The 8,579-nt window shown below is 47.7% G+C and overlaps 1 pseudogene; it reads right to left on the bottom strand.

Annotated features, from left to right (window-relative positions):
* Positions 1-57: 57 nt before the first annotated feature.
* LOC108531031 (60S ribosomal protein L12-like) lies at positions 58-1,347 on the bottom strand (annotated as a pseudogene).
* Between the last annotated feature and the right edge of the window lie 7,232 nt (positions 1,348-8,579).

Raw genomic sequence — 8,579 nt, forward strand, 5'->3', positions numbered from 1 at the left:
TTTTTTTTTTTCCAGTTGTCAAATGATCCTTTATTGAAATATTTTCCTTTGTGCTTCTTAACTAGCTGGGCATTCCACAGCACCACTGTTGGTGTCATCTGTGATGTCATAAGGGTGGCAGCCGTCAACATTGCAGTCCACAGACTGGGCATTCCCCCTGATCTCTTTAATGGTTCCAGAGAGTTCTCCGGCTAAAGATCGGTGCTGGATCTGTTGAGCAATGTCGACGATCTCATCAAAAGTGATATTCCTACTGTGTTTAATGTTTTTCTGTTTCTTTCTGTCTCTTGGTGGTTCCTTGGGGGACTTTGATGATTAGGGCAGAGGCAGAAGGCAGCACCTCAATCTGGGCCTGCTTTGAATGTTCAGTTTTACTGTAATCCTCAGGCCCTTGCAGTCACCCATTGCCTTGTCAATGTCATCACCAACCTTTTTTGGAGACAGACCAAGGGGCTAATCTTGGGGGCCAGAACAGAAGTGGCACCGATTTCACCCCCAGTGCACCTGAGGTATAGAACTTTGATCTCACTGGGGTCATGGTAGTGGCAGCTGGTGTTGGATGAACCCGGATTTGGGATGACTGAAGAAAGGTGCACCTTGGCCTCCTCTGAGCCAAAAGCTGAAAGTGAAGCCAAAGATTTTCTAGCATCCAGTTCCTACATACGAATGCCCAGGGAATAGAGAACCACACACCTTCTTTTTACTCACCTTAAGTGTCACATTTTTCTTCTTTAATGTCACGTAAGAGCAATATTTTCTTCAGGTATCTTATCACAAGAACCACCACAAATTCTAAATCAGTGAGATCAGTCTTTCCATGGAGAACTCACGTTGACATCCCTGGTCCCATATTTGCCAAATAGAAAGTTTCCCAGAAAATCAGATACTATGTGTTATGAAAGAAAAGGAAGTATTTGGTCATGAAAAATTAAGGATTCACAAGACCTCAAGGGAGAATCTATAAAGAAGTGAATGAGTGAAGAGAAACTTCCCAGCTTAAGAATAAAGCAGGAGGCAGAGGATGACATTTGACTCAGCAAAGAGTCTACACATGGTCTGAGTGTCCATTCCTCACCTGTGTGAAAAATCCTGTGAAAGACGTTTTGTACAATGACTTTGGCGATATAGGATGACAAGTAAATTTGTCACCCAGTGAATAGCTTAAAAGGAAATCAATAATGGAAACTCTTGGATGGTGGGAGGCACCTCACTCCATGTCTGTCTTCTGATGTTCATATGTTTTCTGCCTTTGCCTGAGAACTCATCTATCTCCCAGCACACTACCAGAGGCACGCGTTCAGCACCAGGGACAGAGCCCCATTCATCCTGGGTGAGGCAGCGGTTCATTGTGTAAGGATGGAGGCAACTAAGAATTTCCCACCCTGGGATACAGAGAGCTCTGGGAAATGTCTAAGAAACATGTCCTGGGGTGACAGAGTCAGATCTGAATAAGAAGTCTGAATGAGCCCTCAGGAGACTGAAATCAGGGAGCTCTGCTGGGATCCCAGGGCCCAGAACCATTGTTGAACAAACCATGTATCAGTGTAAGCAGCCTGTGTCATGCCTCCTTGAACCCTAGTCCTACAACAGAAGATCCCAAATGGCCTGAGCCCTGTTCAAATCTCCACTACTTCCCAAGCCCACCTGTTCCCACTATACAACCACTAGTGGTGTGGACGGGCAGATTAGGACTCTCCCAATACAGGGCTTCAGTTGTTTCCAAAGCAGAGTTAACCTTGAAGACACCAGAAAAAACAGTGACAACACCAGCATTTTCCAATGGGCTGTAACAGAAAATTGAAGAGGTTAGGGTGTGTTTTTCTGACGACTGTCAAGTAAGACCTTATTCTAGGTATCCTAGAGACTTCTCACTTTCCAGTCCAAATTTGACATAAAAGTGGTTTAAATGACACCCAAATTTGTGAAGCATTCCATAAAAAAAAAATTAATCAAAAAGCTGGCTCAGTGACTCATCTCACTTTGAAGTCCAAATTTGAAGAAAAAGTGGTTTAAAACTTAATTAAAAGGCTAGCATGCTAAATCAAACCTGTAATCCCAACACTTTGGGAAGTCAAGGTGGGCGGATGGCTTGAGGCCAGGAGTTGGAGACCAGCCTGGGCAATATGGTGAAATCCCGGCTCTGGCTACCCATCTTGTGCTCTGTATCTCTGGGTTTCCTGACAAAAACCTGCCCATTCCCTCTGTGTGCCCTTCCTGCCTGTGCTACGCAGCACATTCCCAGGCCGTCCCTGGAGTCTGTGCCTCCTCTCTCAGTTATCTCTCCTATCCCTCTCATCCTCTCAGCCCTGATGCCAGCCTTCCAAATGCTCTCCCCACTCTTTGGCAACTTTCCATTTGTAAGATTTGCCCTAGTGCTAAAATTCCCGAGAGACCTTCTCTTTTCTCCAGACCCTGAGGCTGAAGGTGAATATCACCACCAAGGAACAAACTGGGGCAAAAAATGAGGAATCTAGAATGTTATCAGATTTCTAAAAAATAATAGTTTTTTTTTTTTTTTTTTTGTAGACGGAGTCTCGCTCTGTCGCCCAGGCTGGAGTGCAGTGGCCAAATCTTCAGCTCACTGCAATCTCCGCCTCCCAGGTTCACGCCATTCTCCTGCCTCAGCCTCCAGAGCAGCTAGGACTACAGGTGCCCACCACCTCGCTCGGCTAGTTTTTTGTATTTTTAGTAGAGACGGGGTTTCACCGTGTTAGGCCCAGGATGGCCTACAGATCTACCTGACCTTGATGATCCGGCCACTTCCTCGGCCTCCCAAAGTGCTGGGATTACGGATTACAGGCTTGAGGGCCACGCGCGCGGATAATAGTTTTATTGTTGCTGTGATTAACAGTCAATTTCCAAGCTCGAACTCATTCTTCAGTGTTGCCAGCTGCCAGGGGACCCCTGAATCCTCACTCTGCCTGTGGACATGCTGTAGGGAGGGACTCTCAGAGATGGCTACATTGCAGGAAGTCACTCATTTTTCTGTCTAGGGCAATATCATTACCAGGCAGTTATTAACAATATATTCTAAAGACGGAACTAAGGCAGAATAGGGTCTGGAGACAAGGAGCCTAAGGGCAACCCATGGCTGACTTCTTGGAATTAAATCAAAGGGAGAACTTCAGCCTTTGATTGGCCGTGGGCCAAACCTCCACTTCAGCCTCTGATTGGCCGCCAATCAATCCTTCATTTGCATAGGGTATAACCAATTGGAGGCCTCTAAAGTGTACCTAGGGGGGTTACCAATTTCCTTTAGTCGGTAAAAACCCAAGGAATACTATACTCAGGGCTCTTGAGCTGCTTGCTCGAGCCCACTCCCACTCGGGTGTGTACTTTCGCTTCAGCAAATCTATGTCTTCCTCTTCCGCCGTTTTGCTTGTGATTTTTGTTCAATTCTTTGTTCAATGCGCCAAGAACCCGGACAGCTCACAGTCAAGACTTTCCGTTGGTAACAGAACCTTAGCCAGGAGTCATAATATCATTAGGTTTCAAATATGTTTCCTCTTCAACTATTCAAATAGTTCTATCAATAGTCAAAAATTCAAAACACTTAAAACACTAAACACCCAGTTTAGAATAAAATGCCAAACACCCAGTTTAGAATAGCTTCCCAAACGTGTTTTCCTAAAGTCCATTATTTTGAAAATTGTATGGAGAAATTACATTTGATTTTCTTCCTTTCTCTGGCTCTTACATCCATCATTTTCCTTACGCCTGTGTTAATCCCCCACGACTGCCATAACCAGGGGTGCCAGAGGGGTTGCTTGAACAGGAGAAATTCATTTCCTCACAGTTCTGGAAGCCAGATGTATGAGATCAAGGTGTTGGCCGGATGGTTTCTTCTTAGGGTCTTTCTTTGGCTTATCCATGGCCCACTCCTCCCTGTGTCCTCACGTGGCCTCTGCGTGTGTGTGTGCGCCCTAATCTCCTCTTCTTATAAGGACACCAGTCAGCTTGGATTAGGTCCCACTCATATGATCTCATTTTACCGTAATCACCTTTTCAAAGACCTTATCTCCAAATGCAGTTATATTCAGAGATACTGGGGTTAGGACTTCAACACATGAATTTAGGGGGAGATGTAGGTCATCACATATTAATACATCCCAAAATTTATTACTTCAGATAGTCATGCCCTACATGAAAATCAAACAGCTCAAAATTAAATAGAATCTTTAAATTTCATGATTTATTATTACTATTATTTTATTTTTTTGAGGCAGTCTCGCTCTGTCACTCATGCTGGAGTGCAGTGGCGCGATCTCGGCTCACTGCAAGCTCCGCCTCCCGAGTTCATGCCCTTCTCCTGCCTCAGCCTCCCCAGTAGCTGGAACTACAGGCGCCCGCCACCACACCACCGCTAAACGGTTTCACCGTTTAGCCAGGATGGTCTTGATCTCCTGACCTCGTGATCTGCCTGCCTCGGCCTCCCAAAGTGCTGGGATTACAGGTGTGAGCCACTGCACCCAGCTGATTGGTTTTTTTTTTTTTTTTACTATCGATGTATTTTTTATGAAAGATAGCACACCAAGTATTGCTATAAATATTAGTATTAATTCTATTGATGTGCTTCATGATCATGTATATGAAGATTTATTAGATCAAAAATTATAAGATTTACCTTTAATCACCCTTGTATTAACTGTACATTTTAGCACAATTTTATCTATTGGAATATTTTAATAGTTATAGTTAGTAAAATTCACCATAATCATTAATTAGAGCCAATTTACACTTTTATAATAAATATACATTTATACTTAAATTGATTGATGGAATGTCAACCTAAATACCTAAAAGGAAATTTTTAATCAAGTGACTTCTAGGAGGGTGACTGTTCTGACGGTGGCTATTCAGAAACAAAGAGCAAATCTGAAGAAGAGACCTGGTTCCCACGCTGGCCACACCTGTTGCCACACGGATGGGATGTGCTGATCACAGTAAGATCACAGTCAGGCTAAGTGTGGGGTCAGCAATGGTCTTGCTCAAGGCACTTTGTGCTGAGGACACGTGACAGCCTGTGTATGTGTGTGTGTGTGTGTGTGTGTATGTGTTAGCTTCTGTTTTTCTGTGGGTAAATACATGACCCAGAAATTTCTCAAAATAATTTTATTCTTACTATATAAGATTCACTCCATCACAGCTCTTTCTGTTCTGCTTTCTGGGCCTCTTCAGGCCCAGGACGGCTCACGGAGGAGACAGGGACCCTCCTCAGGTCGAAGGTCCAAAGCCTGGATGATGGGGTGGGGCCCAGGATGGGTGCCAGGGATCTGGAGGACATGAGTGGATGAAGGCCCCGGGTCTCAGCTTCCTCTTGGTGGAATGTGGGTGATGAGGTCCGACCATGCAGTGCTGCTATGAGGATCGGATGAGAGGATCCCTGGGAGGTGGTCGGTGACTTGGTACCGTCACCTCAGTGACTGTTCTTCATCCTCATGGATGTTCAGAGAAGACTCGTTCATTCCCTCTAGTGGCCCTCTCTGTCCGCCAGACAGGACCGATACATCCTCTGAAAATTTCATCACCTTAGGCAATAACACATTCTTTCTTTTCCAATTTATTTGATGCTATTTAAATCAGACCTAGTGATTCTGGGAAGCCTGAGATTCCTGTCCCTTAGAGGCGACGCCAGGCGTCTTCTGTGCGCATGCGCGACATTTGGGCGGAAACCCAGAGCCCCGACTCTGGGCTTGCTGGACTCAGGTCGAAGGAGGGATACACCACGTTGGTGTAAGGTGATGGTCTGTGTTTCAGATTCTTGTGCCAGACGAGGTGACGCTTTGATATCAATACCTCGTGTTGGGTGAAGGTGGGGGATCTGGACCAACGGTGTAGGGGGCCCGTATGGGGCAGGACCCAGACACCTGAGGATTCCGGGTTTAAGAGGCGCGGTGCCTTGGGCGCCTACATCCAGCTGTGCATCTTCCCTAGGGGCGTCCCGGGGCAGGGTCTGAGCTGGGAGACCTGCCTCTCTCCTGCTCTCCTGTAGTCACTTAAAACTTTTTAGCTTTCCATTTAAATGACCAAATGAGATCATTTCATGGGGTGGTTGGGGGAGTGGAGACAGGGAGAGTCACATGCAGAGAGCGGCCAAGACCGCTGTGGGAGAGGGAAGGGGAAGATGGGGTGAGTGGACAGCCACAGATACGACTGGCACCAACATTTAGAAGAAGATTGGATGGAACCAGGGCTCGATATGGCTTTGGGCAGTTCAGAAACTGAAGCAGGGCTGTGGATGAGGCTGACCCGGGTGCTGTGGATGGGGAATTGCAGAGATTTGGCTGGGCATGGGAATAGGATGAGGGAACAGGGAGTTTGGGGTGGGGAGCGAGCCCTGGTGGTGGCTGAGATGGGAGATGGGCTCGGGCGGGAATGGGGTCCTGTCCTCCTTATCCAGAACGCAGCTTCGGGAAGCAATTGCTCTGGGGCGGCTGCAGCCGAGTGAGCGGGTGGTCAGCTGATCTTAGCCACTCCTTTTATCCCATATTCCTAGAGGAGCTGGTGATGTCACGGCATGTCTGGCCCTCCTGTGGAGACAGGCTGGGTCGTTGGGCAGTAGAGGAGCCAGGCAGTGTATGTGGGATAGCAGATTTGATCTCAGACACTTTGAGAACCAGGGGAGAAGCGGTGCACCCTTCACCTTCTCTGCCCTACGTGCCCCCTCTTTGGCAAACAGGAAGGTGCAGCATGCCTCTGGGGTTATCGCCCTCCCCTCCTCACAGAGCCACACAGTGATTCCACAGGATCCTACTGAGCTATGACTCTCTCCACTTTCCTTGGTACATTGCTAACCCCTAACATCCTCCCATCAGGTCCCGACCTCAAAACCCAAGCCCATGGCCCAGGACGCAGTAACTGCTCACTCACCTGCAGCTCGTGGTATTTGGGTGGGAGAGACTGTGAGACTGTGTGACTCAGGCACCTGACTTTCACAGGTTTGGAAGGTGGGAGTGGATCTGGTGGGACCTCTGGGACTCACATTCCTCTGGGGGCTCTTCAACTCCTTCTCTGTCTCATGAATGGTCATTTACCCAGGACAGGAAAACTTGGAAGCCCACATGTCCCAGGCTCTTTGTGTCAGACACTGGTGATGCAGTGCTGAGTAGAAAACGCAAAGTCAGTGTCTTCATGAAGTTCATAACAGAGAGAGAGAGAGAGAGAAGGGGGGAGAATAAAACTCCTGATTTTGGTTATTGTGGTGCTTGTGTTTAGTATCATTGTCACTGTGAAGTTCTGGTGGAGAAATTCCACAGCCCTCCGGAGATTTTCAAGGACATTTTTCCTTAACGTGCTTTTTCAGAGGGTTGAGTGTGTGATTTCCCCCCAGAAGAGCCATCTTGGGGTCAGGATGAGAAATCAGAGGGGAAGGAGCTGTTTTGAGTCAGTTCTGTGCGACCCTCCCAGCTTCTGCAGGATTTCCCCAGTTTGTGAGTTCACAGGCCACACCTGGCATGGACAAGCCATTCTCCCCAAGGTTGGTCCCAGCAGGGGATGTATGCGGTCAGATTTTTGTGTGTGGAATATCCTATATCTGTCTTTCTGTGGAGCATGGACAGGGGCTTCTCTATGGAGCTCTGGAGGCAGGAGACAAGGGAAGAGGCGGCAGCAGAAATGACCTCATGATAAATACCAGAGTGCTCAGCACCCACCTTCCCCTGGGGCAGAGCGGACCCTGCTTCCAGCACCATCTCCCTGTCTGCTACATTGGTCTCCATGCCTCGCTGCTGTGGGGTAGAGTGGTGTTTTCCAAGACACAGATTAGGATGTCCTGATAACATGGAAAACCATCAGTTGGGCATAAACAATGTTACATTTTAATTGAACAAAATGGATTAAGAAATGGGACAGCGTGCACTAACCAGAATGCTGTGCTAGATTATTTATGACACTCTTATTGGAACTGTGTGTATTCCACTTAATGGCAGAATATCATATCATTCTACCATATTATATGATTGTACAGCAGAAGTAGGGAAGCTGCTGACGGCAGGAATTGCCAAGTCCTTGGAGGTTTCACATTCCAGGAGCCAAGATCTGCCAGCCTGGCCCGAGAACCTGGGTATCATTCAGGAGTGTCTGTGAACAGGGCTGGCCTGCCCTTCCCAGAGAGACCAGGCCTGGGGAGTTGGGAAGCCCATGGGTGAGAGGTCAGGAGACCTGGGTTCTTGTCCGGCCTGTGTCACTGACCAGCAACAGGACCTCAGCCCGTGTCTTGCTTGGATGCAGGAAGTGGGGTGAGAGAATGGGCAGGGCTGGCACATCTTGGCTTCTGGAATGTGAAACCCCAGAGGATGTTAGCATTTCCTGCTGTCAGCAGCTCCCCCACGGCTTGCTTTTTACTCCAGGAAAAAATAGGAGGAATCTCCCTCCTGGCAGCTCTGGGGTGGCCTTTCCATCTGCCCTCAGGGAAGCCCTGCTAGGAAACAGGCAGGAATGAGGTGGAATTTTAGGTGTGCAAGTATGTCAGGTATGTAGAAGGAAGGCCGGGTTTCCCCAGGCCGGAGGCCCCTCCGCTGCTGGTTGACAAGAAGGAGTCTGTGTGAGTCATTTTCTCCAGACACAATGTTGGGATTTCA

Source organism: Rhinopithecus bieti, unplaced genomic scaffold (assembly GCF_001698545.2).
Source record: "Rhinopithecus bieti isolate Rb0 unplaced genomic scaffold, ASM169854v2 scaffold_7888, whole genome shotgun sequence".
NCBI lineage: Eukaryota > Metazoa > Chordata > Mammalia > Primates > Cercopithecidae > Rhinopithecus > Rhinopithecus bieti.